The following is a 14,227-nucleotide window of genomic DNA, read 5'->3' as shown; positions in this document are numbered from 1 at the left end:
AAGCTCTAAGCTAGCAAGAAAAAAGATGATGCCACTAGACCTTTTTCGAGTTCATTTTCCATATAGTACGTTCACTCACCCAGTCTAAAGCGCAGTCAATACAAAGAGACATGTATTGGAAGCAGAACTTGAGGCAGTGATCGTTAGATAACTGTGACAGATCGAGTCCTGCCTTCTGCGAATATATAGCAGATATATAGCACCATATACAAGCACTGCATGCCTATGTTTATTTTGAAACGAACTTTCAGGATCTAGTTTAAATACCAATATAAATCAACAAAAAGAAGATTCTTACATACTTCGATCGTGGTCCTAAACGACAGTGCGACTTGAGATTATGTATGATGACCAGGATATATCTGTGAGGGGACCGACGGGGGCTTTATGGTTAAACGGGCCTGATCTTGTAAACTCAACATTGTTAATTGACTTTCGGATTTTAAAAATTATAGGCAATGATTTTCTGTAACCTAGTTACACGTGATAGAGATACAATTTTTATCAGCACTTGCAGCTTTGGAAAATGATAAAATTTGTAGACTCTATATGATATTGCTAAGTTTTTGTCCAAAATGAGAAAAACTACCAAATATTGAAATACCAACTACTCCATCAGTAAAAAAAATGCAATTCTGGATATAAATTTGGACAAATATCTAATGGAGACATCCAAAAAGAATGTAATTTAATTAATTTGGTTGGTTTCAGGAGTAATATATATATTTCAGAAAGAACATTTAATGAAGGCATGAGTAGCCCAGCATCGTACTGCTGGCCGGATCCACCCTTGTAGACTGCAACAAGTAGTAGAGACAACATTGTGCATGATATCTGCAATAACATTATTAATAATTTCATGTATAAAAAATTAAACAAAAATATCAATAAAATATACTGCAGATCTGCTAAAAGTTTAAAACTCTGATTCAGTTATTGTTAGTAACGGCAGAAACATATAAGATTATAACAAATTAAAGAGGCAACGACTAGAAATTTCTCCGAATAGAACTGAACCTACCAAAATACAATGCAAGCTAGCTACTGATGTTCAAATTTTCAATCACAGATGCAACAAGGCTATTTGCATATCTGTCTGATAGCAGCAGTCATCACTATTCTGGAGAGCATGCACGTTTCATATATCTAGGGACCAGAGAAAGGCGTTGGCGTGGATCTCTGCCTCCTGATTCATGACTTCATGCATGCGATCAGAGTTTTATGTCCAGATGTCCAAACATTGGCAACACGTGCCCAGGAACCATGCTCAGGAAGGGTGTGCCTGTTCAATTCAGGCCATGTGGATAAGCTTTGGAGGAGACACACAAACGGTGATCCACTGGTACGTAGTAATTGTTGGCATGCGTTATCTCGAATTCATATGGACCTAGCTAGTAATACAATTAATTAAAAAAATACAAACATTAGGAAAAGAGAATCCGTGTTTAAAACACTTTATAGCAAAATTAATGTAGCCCCTCTCCTTTAGACCATATATATATATACAAATGAAATATATAGGAGCACTGGAAATAGATGTACAAGGGCATGCAATGCTTTAAGTAGCATAATTATATATGGTAAGATGAAAGTATATATAGGATCACATAATTCATGAGAGCGATGGTATATTGAAAAAAAAAAGTGATTTCTCATATTTCAAAGTAGTAAGGTAAATAAATAGTTATGGCTGTAGAGCAGTTGATCTGAAACAAGGTGTTAGTTGATAAGTAACAGATAGTTGACATCACGTATTCAAAAGCACAACAGCTGCATTAAGGTTAAATTTTACTCCATCGAAAAGACAAAAATATTGCAAAACAGGCACTGTAACTTTAAGTCATGATAATCGTAAATATTCTGCCCAACCAAATATATGTGTATACAGAAAAAAAAAATATCCATAGATGAAATAAGCGCACATACCCTACTCAATTTAACAAAGTAATAATTGTGTCAAGGTCCACATAAAATTGCACCGATATCTTGTTTTGGAAAAAACATCTCAATCTTTGCAAAAAATATATGTACTTCAGTACTTCTAGGCCTGGAACTGGTAGGACCACATAAAATTGTAATGAGCGTCCATTACATATTTTGTTCAAAAGCATTGAAACTGACAAAACTTAAGTAGGTTTTTTTAAAGAAGCTAGTTATGAGAAGATATTTCATGCCGCCACAATCAATCACTAATGTTTTTTGTGCAGAAAAAACTGCATGGATGATCCAGATTTAGGACATCCTATATGCAAATGAAAGAACAATATGATGCTTATTAATCATCACAATACTCTAGAACACCGTCTAAATCTAGAGTATACAGTCGCCAAGCTATCTAGTCCAGATGTGTGTTATTGACTGAGTCTGCATATAATTAATTAGGAATTTCTGGATAACTATAACTATCCATTGTCAACCACAAGAAAATCATGTTATGCTAATGCCATAAAATAAGAATATTGGTTATTCATGTATGCCAGATTGTTGCTGGGTCTTAATATTGTGTCATCTACAACTCGTTCAAGAAAATAAAAGCACAAGAGTATATAGGAGACCTGAAAAGATCTACTCCATCTCCAACAATTAAAAAGATGCATTTATCTGGATCATACTATATATACATATAAAATTTAGCAGTAGTACGTGAGATTTGCCCTTGCCTGCAAAGGAACTGTTCTTTTTTTAAAAAAAAAAGATCCGAGAACATATTGTTCTAGCATGCATATATATTAGAAGAAGAGAATTGAACCAGTTTATTATAAGGGAAACCGTGCATGAAAACCAAACAACAAACGAGGTCTGCAAGCAAATTGTTCCGGCAAAGGAACTGTTAAAGGAGCAAGCAAACGCATATACGAAGGTCCAGTTTAGTTTGCAAAATATTTTGCAAAATTTTTCACATTCCCCGTCACATCGAATCTTTAGACGCATGCATTAAGCATTAAATATAAATAAAAAATAAAACTAATTACACAGTTTAGACGAAATCCACGAGACGAATCTTTTAAGCCTAATTAGACTATGATTGGACACCATTTGCCAAATAACAACAAAAATGCTACAGTGCCCATTTTGCCAAAAAATTTGAAACTAAACTGGGCCGAAAAATACAAACTGTTGAGATCTGCAAGTACGCTTACGTAAGCACGAACAGCAGCTTCCAGATCTGGAAGGCAGGCGCACTGATGCTCCTTTCCTCTTCCGCGCAGGCAGATCTACCTCCTGGAGGAGCTGGCACCACCATGGCTGCCCCAAAAACCTACCTGCAGCACATGAGATGATGGCACCGCTACTGCAAACGAAAACAACGTTTCAGATGAGGGAGAAAAAGAAACAACATCAGATCTTGGGTTTTTCTTCGAGTTATCAACAGATCTCGAAGCTACGGAGAGACACGCGACAACAAGTATAGTAGCAGATCGATGGAAGGAGAGGAGACGGTACCGTACCGGCAGCCGGACACCGAGGTTTCGGAGTACTATACAGGCGTGCTTTGGAAAGCCGCGCCAGCAGCGAGATCGATGATCGAGATAGGTTAATCAATACCTTGCTCCAAAGTACGGGTCCAACTGCGCGCACCACCGCTCAGACGCAGACGCCCCGTCCTCGGGGGGCGAGACGTAGAGCGGGCCGCGGGCGGCACTCGTACAAGATAAGGACGAGACCCCGCCCAAATAGATCGGTGGCCGGCCTTATCTTGCACTCTTGCGACCGCCTCCCTCCTTCCCTCCCTGTCCCATCGCAGTAAAGCCAGCTGATCCATCCATTCATCCGTTCATTCATTGGCCTGCAACTTGCAACACGCACAGCAAGAGAAAAGAGAGAGACAGAGCAGGTAGTGGTGGCAGGGAGAGTCCGGCCGTAGAGGACTGACAGAGAGAGAAGTGAGCACGCAGCAGCAGCTGCATCATCATTCCTACATGCTTCGTCTCGGTTCAGATCGATGCAGTCTGCCCGCTGTGTGCTCACTCTCTTCTGTCAGTTAGCCACGAAACAAAACCGCCGCCACCACCACCCACCAAACAACCAAGCATGCCATGAAGGAGATCAGTTCGTTCGTTCATCTAGATCATGCCGATCGACCAGCTTGGAGATCGATCGATCCGCCGGCCGGACTTGGAGAAGAAAGGCGGCTGTGCGTGGTTCAGATCTGTGCGTGTGTGCGCTAGCTAGAGATATGCTTGCTTTGTTGCAGTGTGGCTATGGGCGGGGGGTTGTGCCGCGTTATATAGACGGGAGAGACATGGTCTTCCTGCCCGCGCCCATCTTTTCCTGCTTTTCTGATCCCACCACCGCATACGCCCGGTGCTAGGGTTAGAGCATCTTTCTCTATACGGACTTTGGCTCTATATCTCGGAGATATCATATCATGATGCTGCGGCGGACTTTGGGATATAAAAGAAAGTATATTTTGGGATGCCTTCTCATCACACTCATCCGGCTGCAAACACTCGTTTGCAAATGGGTTGATGTCAATAGGCCCACATTTTGACGGCTTAGACCATCGTGAGTACATCGTTTAGACACGCCTCTTTAGAACCAGAGCGACTAGATATTATTTTTTGTAGTGCGGTCCAATGACCGAACGACAACAATAAATCATATTCTTAGTTAAAAAAAGGATACTGACAGATCTACAACACTGTACTCGGCAGCCATATCTATTTATCAAGTGGGCTTTATATAGATATTATTCTTAGTTAAAGGGGGTGCCCAAAGATCTATGACTATGCACTTGGTAGACTATCATGGGTACATCGTTTAGACACTTCTAGCCTCTTTAGAAGAGGAGCAATTAGATATCATTTTTAATAGCGCGGTCCAATATTCGAACTACAACAATAAATCATATTCGTAATTAAAAAGGGGTGCCGACAGATCTACAACATTGCACTCGGTAGCTATGTCTATTTATCAAGTGGGCTTTATATAGATCATCTTCTTAATTAAAGGGGATGCCCATAAATCTATGACAATGCACTTGGTAGACCATTGTGGGTACATCATTTAGACACGTCTAGCGTATTTAGAAAATGAGCAATTTAGATATTATTTTTTATAGTGTGGTTCAATGACTGAACGACATCGATAAATTTCTATTATTAGTTAAAAAGTGGTGTCGACAGACCTACAACACTGTACTTGGTAGATATATCTATTTATTAAGTGGGCTCTATGGGAGCAACTCTAGAAAGCCATGTTTGGTAAGCGTGATCGAGGATGTCGCCTCTCGCTCCTCCCCCACCCTCCCCCGCGTCGTCCGGCATTTCGCCGGCGGACACCAAGGCCCAGTTTAGATGCAATTTTTTTTGCAAAATGAGCACTGTAGCATTTTCGTTGTTATTTGACAATTAGTGTCCAATCATAGTCTAATTAGGCTTAAAAGATTCGTCTCGTGGATTTCGTCTAAACTGTGTAGTTAGTTTTATTTTTTATTTATATTTAATACTTTATGCATACGTCAAAGATTCGATGTGACGAAAAATCTTGAAAAATTTGACAAAACAAAGTGGAACTAAATAGGGCTCAAGCCCCAGCCTTCCCCATCCACCCAAAGCCGTCCTTCCCCCGTTTGCTGACAGCACCACCAGTTCAGCATCTCTCCCCACCCCCACCCCCCACCGGTGTTCTCCTCTCCCACCCACCATCCTCAGCCAAAAGCTCGTACCTTGACCACACCGGAGACTGAGGAGGAACTGGAGGAGCTCGACTCCCTCTGTTTTTCTGACACCGACGACGACAGCCCCTGTCCGAGACGTGCAAGCAACATTTCTCTGGACTCGAGCAAGACGCAAGGACATGAAGACATTGAAGATGCACACAAAGATTCCAGCGACAGAGACACCAAGGGCAACACGGCAAAAGAAGGCTTTTCGGTTCATACCTAAAATTCCTATAATGTTTACACATACATGAAGTATTAAATATAGACTAATTACGAAACTAATTGCATAACTTGTGACTAATTTGCGAGACGAATCTTTTAAGCTTAATTAGTTCATGATTTGACAGCGTAGTGCTACAGTAAACATATGCTAATAATATATTACTTAGACTTAAAAAATTCATCTCGAAAATTAACATCAATCTATATAATTAATTTTATAATTAATCTATATTTAATATTTTTTATTAGTATCTAAATATTCGATGTGATATAAATTTTCGTTTGTATTTAACAAAATTTGTCCGATCATGAACTAACTAGGCTTAAAAGATTCGTCTCGTGATTTACAACCAAACTATGTAATTAGTTATTTTTTTTACCTATATTTAATGCTCCATACATACATCTAAAAATTAATATGACGAAGAGAGTGAAAAAACTTGAATTTAGAGGTGGTCTGAACAAGGCCCAGATATCTTATCGCGACGCGCTTGTCAGGCAAAGGACTTTCAAGCCCCGCTTCCCGCACGACCCATCACGTCGCGGGGATCACGCCTGCCTGGCTCCATGAGGAGCGCAGGAGGCCCCGCTTGAAGCACCATATGGGCAGCAGCAGGACTTGTCCCTTCAGGAGTGGCCATGTCGCGTCCCTGCCTCGAGCCCCTCCCCTCGGCGCAGCTCGCTGGCTTTCACTGCTCAAAGCAAACGCCGCACCACCGCATTGGTGAGTGCCGGGACCCCCCTCGCTGCCTCATCTGCTCCCGTTCCGGCCACAAAGCACGTTTCTGTCGTGCCACGGCGCGCCTGGAACGCCTCGCCCCTCCTGTCATTCTTGCCTCCAGCTCTGTGCAGGATCACCCTCCCTTTACTTTGCCGCACGGCGCCCCTTCCTTGGCAAATGCTCCACCATCCCTCCCATCCACCGTCGCGGCAGTCCCTCCCGTTCCACAACCTTCCAACCCTCCTCCACCATCCAGCAGCTAGCAAGGTGAACGGCGAAGGGCGCTCTTCCCCTTTTCGTCGCGCTACACGAAGAACTTGAAGAAGACGGCGTTTCTGCCGCCCATGGAGCGCGGCGGCCCGGAGTACGTTCCGGGCGCCGCGTACAGGAGGCCGGAGCACGTCACCGTTTGTGTGCCCCGCTCCGCGGTGGTGCGGGAGGATGAGCGATTGCTCTCCTTAACCGCACTCATCGCCGTTCCGGTGAACTGCCGAGTCCAGCTGTCCGTTGATGAAGTGCGGAGGGACGTGCTTCGGCAGCTCGGCATCCAGGACCAAGACATGGAAGTCAAGCGCTTCTCTACGGCCATGTTCTTGCTCCACTTCTCCACGCCTGAGCGCCGGACTGCTACTCTGCGGCTCGGCGGTCTCTACGCCAGCCAAACTGCCCTCCGTCTTCTACCTTGGACCAGGCAAGTTAATGCTTCAGCAGACAAGCTTATGTTTAGAGCAAGGGTCTGTTTAGAGGGAATCCCAGAGCATGCTCAGCAGTTAGAGACTATAGCCAAGTTGTTTAATGCACCATCGTTCATAGAGGCAGTTGTCACCGAATAAGAAAATGATCAAGAACGGGCGTGCATGTGTGTCTGGATTTGGACCGCCAACCCGGACGGTTTAGCAACCACGGCCTCTATGCAAATAGCTGAGCCAATTACTTTCCCTGAAGAATTTTACTGGCAAATGGGGGACGTTGAGTTGCCAACCACTAGGTCTGCTCCTGCAGATATGTTGGAATATCAAGTTATCATTCATCTAGACAGGGTTCATGATTACTCCCCCCCTTCCCTCAAGCCCTTCACATGAAAGCATGCATAGTGGAATAAGTGGTCTTCCTGATGATTTGGAAGAGGCAGAATGGCCAGTGAAACATCGGTTTGTTTGGCGGTATGGAGTCCCTGATAATAGAATCCCACCAAGGCGCCGTCCCTCGGTGCATGAAAGAATTGGGACTAGAAGGGATAGATCCCCTTCAGGAGGTTCTGGAGGAGGAGGGCGGAGAGCCATGCAATTCCCTCCCCCAAATCTTCATGACCTCAGGCAGGCAGGCTTAAGAGAATCCAGTGGTGCAAACAATGGACAAGAACAAGGCAGGAGAAGTTTTCATGGTAGAAGGAGAAATGTGAGTATGCAGACTGAAGGAACTGAAGCAAGCACCATAGTAAGCAAGCAGCAGGACACAAGGGGTACCAAATTGACCAAGTTTAAGTGCTCTGCGAAGGTTTGGAAACCAATTTCAGGAGTTCCAGATCCAATTTGCCGGTCTGATGCAAGAGAGGTGCAGGTTTACAGTCTGGACTCAAGCTTGGGGAAGCTTTGATGGGAACAACCAACGAATAGTGTTCACCGTCAGGAAAGAAGCAACAGACACAGCTAGCAGGTTTGGTGCACTGTTCCAAACCACGCAGGAATTTCATAGGAATCCGTTCAATTTCACAGAAAAAACGTAGGAATGAAAAAAAAATCCCACATTCCAGGCCAAGTTCCAGGAGCAACAGGGCAGGAAGTGGGTCCAAGACATGAATTCAAACAAGTTTGAATGCTTGGTAACTGAGCCTGAAAAGCAATCGAGGTATAGGCCGGCCTCTCAGCCTGCCCTGCATCTTGCCGAAAACAAAGTGCAGCAACACGAATCCCATTTGAAGCCTACCAGCAAAAGACAGCTCCGAGAATTTGAAGATACAGGCTTGGGCAACTAGTCTCACTGAAGCAGACCTCCTAATTTTCCCAAACCAAAACAATTTTTCCAGCGGCACTTTGCACGAAGATAACAACCTGAAACCAGGTAATGACCCCATGGCAGAGGAGGCTATACTAGTACCTATACAGAGGACTAGAACAACCTATGAAATGGGCAAGTGGACTGTTTAGTTACCTCAAAAATTCAAACTTTGACACTATGAAAAAGAAGATTCCCTGTCACATTAAACTTGTGGTCGTACATGTATGGAGTACTAAATGTTGACGAAATCAAAAACTAATTGCACAGTTTGGTTGTACTTTGCGAGACCAACGTTTTGAGCCTAATTAATCAACGATTGAACAATTATTACCAAATACAAACAAAATGCTATATTGCACTACAATGTGCTACAGTGATTCCGGCGGCGCAACTTCGGGCAACTAAACACGGCCTATATGGCAGTAGAGGAGCATGGGCAAGAGATCTCACGCCAACAGAATCTGGAACACTGTTCAAGCCTGAAACCAGCCGTGAAGCTGGCCACGAGGGAAGGGGTCACGAGGCACCAAACAAAAATGAGAAAATAAATGGTATGCTGGAGATGCAGCAAGCCCACATTGCACTGAGCACTGTGCAAGGGCGACCTCACCCCAAATCAATGCAAAAGGGGAAGACACCAATGGAGAGGACGCTCAACAACACACCCTAACTGCCATCACAACTAAGGTGGTGTTTGGTTGCCTCTCCTAAATTTTAGTCGCTGTCTCGTTGAATGTTTGGACACATGCATGGATTATTAAATATAGATTAATTACGAAACTAATTGTATAGTTTACGACTAATTTACGAGACGAATCTTTTAAGTCTAATTAGTTCATGGTTTGACAATGTGGTGTTACAGTAACCATGCGCTAATAACGGATTACTTAGCTTAAAAAATTCGTCTCGTGGGGTATAGACAGATTATGTAATTTGTTTTTTATTAGTATCCGAATACCTCATGCAACATCCTCCCGACATACCTTCTAAATTTTAGTCACCGAATCCAAACATCATCTAAGAATGGTTCGGCTGGTCAGTCTTTCAGTGAAGATGCAAATACACAGGGGCCAAACAAGACCACACAGTTAGAGATGACAGAGGAGAAAGAAAATAGGGAGCATGAATATGGTGAAGAGCTATTTCACAACCCCAACACTGATGTTAATATGCAAAACAATGCTGAAGCTAGGCGAAGCAGCATGCCAGAAATGCAAACTACATAGAGGAAATGTCCCATATCAGCTACAGTCTTCGAGCCACCAGTGATGACTGTCGGATTGCCTACAATGAATGAGCTGCAGATCACCCAGTCTGTAACTTCAATTAAAACTCCTATCAAATTGATCACCATTCAGAAAAGAGGTACCTGCATTGTCTCAAAATGAGGCAGCTACCGTTGAGAAGCACATCTAGGGGAAGGAGGGGAGCACTAAGAAATGAAAAATACCGGATCTACAACAGTAAATGACATACTGCAGCAAGGCGCTGAAACAAACTTACCAGTATCACCACTGCTACAGATTGATGACCCTCAACAGAGAGCAATGCAGAAATTGGCCCAAGCAGAAGAGAACACTAAAATCAGGAATCACAAGCGATAAGAGGCTGACCAAAATACAGAAAAATAGCCCGTCGCTTATCAGATTTGGCACTCACCAAGCAAGTCCCAAGAGCCATTCTAGAAACACCTATCATTGAACAAAGCAAATGGATGCAGAAGCCAAAAGATAAGATCAGCAAGGGAGATGCTAAGGAAGTGCCTATCACCCCGCCGGTGAAGGAAAACAAGGGCAACAAAGCAGTAGGGAAGGAGAATGAAAGTGTACACACAAGTAAAAGGAGTGAGAGGATTGCTAGTAGACCAAAGTCTAACCTGACAATGCAAGAGCAGGCTACCAGACTCCTCATGAAAAAATGCGGAATTGTGGACACCAACAAGAATCTGGAAGAGGGCCCGCAGGAAAAATTCAGACTGCAGTTTGTTGAGCCTATGAAGGAGATGACTGTGCAATTCCTTTGTGAGACTTTTCGGCTAAATGGCAATGAAGCTGATCCTCTCGACGCGATAGCATTGGAGGGGGATGAGTGAACCTTGCCTCTCTTCAGCTGGGGTTGGGGGGGAGTTGTGTTTGTTTCAATTACCATGAACAAACCAGCATCGTGTGCATCTCGTGTACGGTGGGAGCAAGCTCAGAGGAGAAGGGCTACCACTATGTATCTCCATTGTGAATAGTGTACTTTACTTAGTGCATAATAAAGGTGTGCAAGGGAGGAGCAGGAATGGCTATGAGGTTGCTGGTCCAGCAGTTATTTCGGGTCAGAGCTACCATAAAAGTGATCATGAATGAACAGAACTGCAGGATCCTAAATTGGAACGTTAGAGGCCTCAATACAAAAGCAAGAAGACCGTTGGTCAGAGATTTAGTAACTGAGCATAACTGCAGCATAGTGTGTTTGCAAGAAACAAAGATGCAAAATTTTGATGCTACCATTGTATCAGAAGCTTTAGGTCCAAAATTTGCTAACAATTTTACTTATTTACCTGCACAAGATACTAGAGGGGGAGTGTTGCTGGCAGTGAATGAGGACTATTATAACCTGTTAGAGACACAAATCAGAGGTCATACAGTGACAGCAAAATTAGAGGCAAAGACATACCCTATAAGTTGGCGGCTGACAGGAGTATATGGTCCACAATCTGATCAGGATAAAATGCATTTCCTGACTGAAATAAAAAGTTGTAAGCAACCTGATCTAGATAGATGGTTGATCCTGGGGGACTTCAACATGATTTTGAGTGCAGAGGATAAAAACAACAGCAACATCAATAGAAGACTAATGGGTGCCTTTAGGAGCATGGTTGAGGAACTAGAGTTAAAGGAAATCTCCCTAACAGGCAAAAAGTTCACATAGAGCAACAATGTCACACATACAAGAATTGATAGGTTTTTTTGCACAACAGAATGAGAGCTAATGTTGCCCAATTGCAGATTGTATGCTGATTCATCATTAGTATCAGATCATTAACCCTTAATACTTGCTACAGAAGGATATATCAGAGCTTACAGAGGGTTCAGGTTCGAAACCTTTTGGATGGAAATCTAGGGATTCAGGGAGGAAGTACAACAAGTCTGGAGCAGGAATCTAACCATTCAGAACCCTTTCCTAAAGTTATACACTAAATTGCAACGCACAACAAAGAGGTTGAGAGGATGGGCAAGAGGAATTATTGGCAATAACAAGTTACTGATGTTGGCTGCGAAGTAGCTCATTGCAATTCTGGATGTGGTACAGGAGTTCAGACAGCTAAGCCAACAAGAGATGCTGCTAAAAAGAGATCTGAAGAACAAGTATCTTGCCATGGCTGCTATTGAGAAATTAAGGGCAAGGCAAAGATCAAGATTGAAGTACCTTAAGGCAGGAGATGCATCCTCAAAAAAAATCTTCCTGTCAGCTAATGGGAGAAGGAAAAATAACTACATCCAAACATTGCAAACGCAGCAAGGGTTCCTGCATACACAGGAGGAGAAAGAAGGGGCAATTCTACAACACTTTTCATCTATGCTGGGGACACAAGCAGTTAGGAATCAAACACTAAATTGGGAATCAATTAATATTACGAGGCAAGACCTGAGTCACCTGGAAGAGGAATTCAATGAAGAGGAAGTTAAGCAGGCAATCTGGGACATGCAACTTGAAGCTGCACCTGGCCCTGATGGTTTTATTGCAAAGTTCTTCAGGTCATGCTGGGACATAATCAAGGAGGATCTTTGTGCAGCATTGCATTACTTCTACAATCTGCACGGGCAACATCTCAAGATGCTAAATTCTACCCACATTGTGCCCATTCCTAAATCAGCTGAAGCTCTGAAAATTGAGGATTACGGACCAATTAGCTTGACTAGTAGCATCGCCAAGATTATATCCAAAGTGCTGGCAACCAGGTTGTCCCAGAGTCTGAGCAGTCTTGTGTCAAGAAATCAAAGTGCTTTCATCAGGAAATGAAGCATCCATGACAACTTCCTCTACACACAGAACACCATCAGGCATTTACACAAAACAAACCAACCAGCATTGTTTCTCAAGCTCGATATTGCAAAGGCTTTCGACTCGGTGAGATGGGACTATTTGCTAGAGGCTATAGAAAGTATGGGCTTTGGACAAAGATGGAGAGAGTGGATATCATTGCTGCTCTCCACAACATCTTCCTCAATTCTGGTAAACGGATCAAGAACACCTTTCTTTAGGCACAAAAAAGGTTTAAGGCAGGGGGGTCATTTGTCACCGATGCTATTCATACTAGCATTAGAGCCATTGCAGAGAATCCTGTCAATTACAGAACAACACTCTTTAATCACTCCAGTGGCATCCCAATCGGTCAAATTTAGAGTGAGCCTTTATGCCGACAACGCTGCTATTTTTGTTAATCCAGTCAGACAAGATGTTCACGCAATCAAAGAGATTTTGGATATTTTTGGGGAGGTGTCTGGCCTCCATATCAACCTCAACAAGTCGGCTGCCTACCCAATTAGGTGTGGCAACATAGCTGTAAATGATATAATGCAAGATATGCCCTGCACGATCAAAACATTTCCATGCAAATATTTAGGTCTCCCACTGTCACTCAGAAAACTCAGAAAGGTGGAGGTGCAACCACTAATTGACAGGGTGGCATCAAGATTACCAATATGGAAAGGAAAGTTAATAGACAAGGAAGAAAGATTGACTTTGGTAAAATCAGTGCTATCAGCAATGCCAGTTTACTTCCTCATGGTTTTCTCCTTGCCAAAATGGACAATCAAGAAAATAGATAAGATTAGAAGAAGTTTCCTTTGGAAAGGTGAAGAGAATGCTAGTGGAGGTCACTGCCTGGTGAATTGGAAGAAATGCAAGGAAAGCCATGGTGATGATGTCGATGGTTCGTGTTTTTGGGAAGTACCATAGTGCTAAAGTACTTCCTTCGTCCCTAAATGTTCATCGTCATGATTTACGTGCTGATAATTTTAACTCGGTTTATAGAAAATACGTGTAACATTTTTATCTCTAAATAAATTTATTAAAAAATTAGAGTCAAAGTTATTTTCCGGAAAGAGAAAACAACATATATTTAGGTACAGAGCGACTACACCTAGTAGCGTCAGAGACTAAAGTACTCCGGCAAGTCGGCAAGGGTCAGTGGGCAGTGGCGGTGGTCCAGCGCCAACCAGGCAGGTCGACACGGGTGGACGTGGACATGATTAAAGCTGCTCTCCCGCGAGGTCCTCTCCATCGTTCCCTTCCCTCCAGCCTCCAGTGGTGAGTGGTGGCGCGCCAGAGCAGAGCACGAGGCCGCAGACGGCCGGCCGGCGGGCGAGGAACGATCGATCGGTCCGAGAAGAGTAACGACGGCAGTGTCACATGGGTAGTGTAGCGGGGACGGACGGTCCTTCCTCTCTGCCCACACACGGCCGTCGGCAGTACTACCACACTGTAGTACTGTACCAGCTGCTGGGCCTTCACGGCCCCTTTGCTGCTGCTGCCATGGCGCACTGACACTGTTGCATTTACCCGTCCTATACTCCTATTACTCCTGTTCCTGTACCAATGGAGGGCAAAGGAGTACCCATGCGTGCGCGTCC

The 14,227-nt window shown here is 43.5% G+C and overlaps 1 long non-coding RNA gene across 1 annotated transcript; it reads right to left on the bottom strand.

Moving 5' to 3' along the window:
- Positions 1-849: 849 nt before the first annotated feature.
- On the bottom strand, positions 850-4,028 carry LOC136501935 (uncharacterized). Its single transcript, XR_010770388.1, has 3 exons — positions 3,450-4,028; positions 3,141-3,292; positions 850-1,391 (listed from the first exon to the last, which is right to left on the bottom strand). It is a non-coding gene; the product is annotated as an uncharacterized lncRNA (long non-coding RNA).
- Positions 4,029-14,227: the final 10,199 nt, after the last annotated feature.

The sequence above is a fragment of the Miscanthus floridulus genome, chromosome 13, assembly GCF_019320115.1.
Source record: "Miscanthus floridulus cultivar M001 chromosome 13, ASM1932011v1, whole genome shotgun sequence".
In the NCBI taxonomy this organism is placed as follows: domain Eukaryota; kingdom Viridiplantae; phylum Streptophyta; class Magnoliopsida; order Poales; family Poaceae; genus Miscanthus; species Miscanthus floridulus.
The sequence above is the reverse complement of the archived record's forward strand: the minus strand, read 5'-3'. Positions and strand labels throughout refer to the sequence as shown.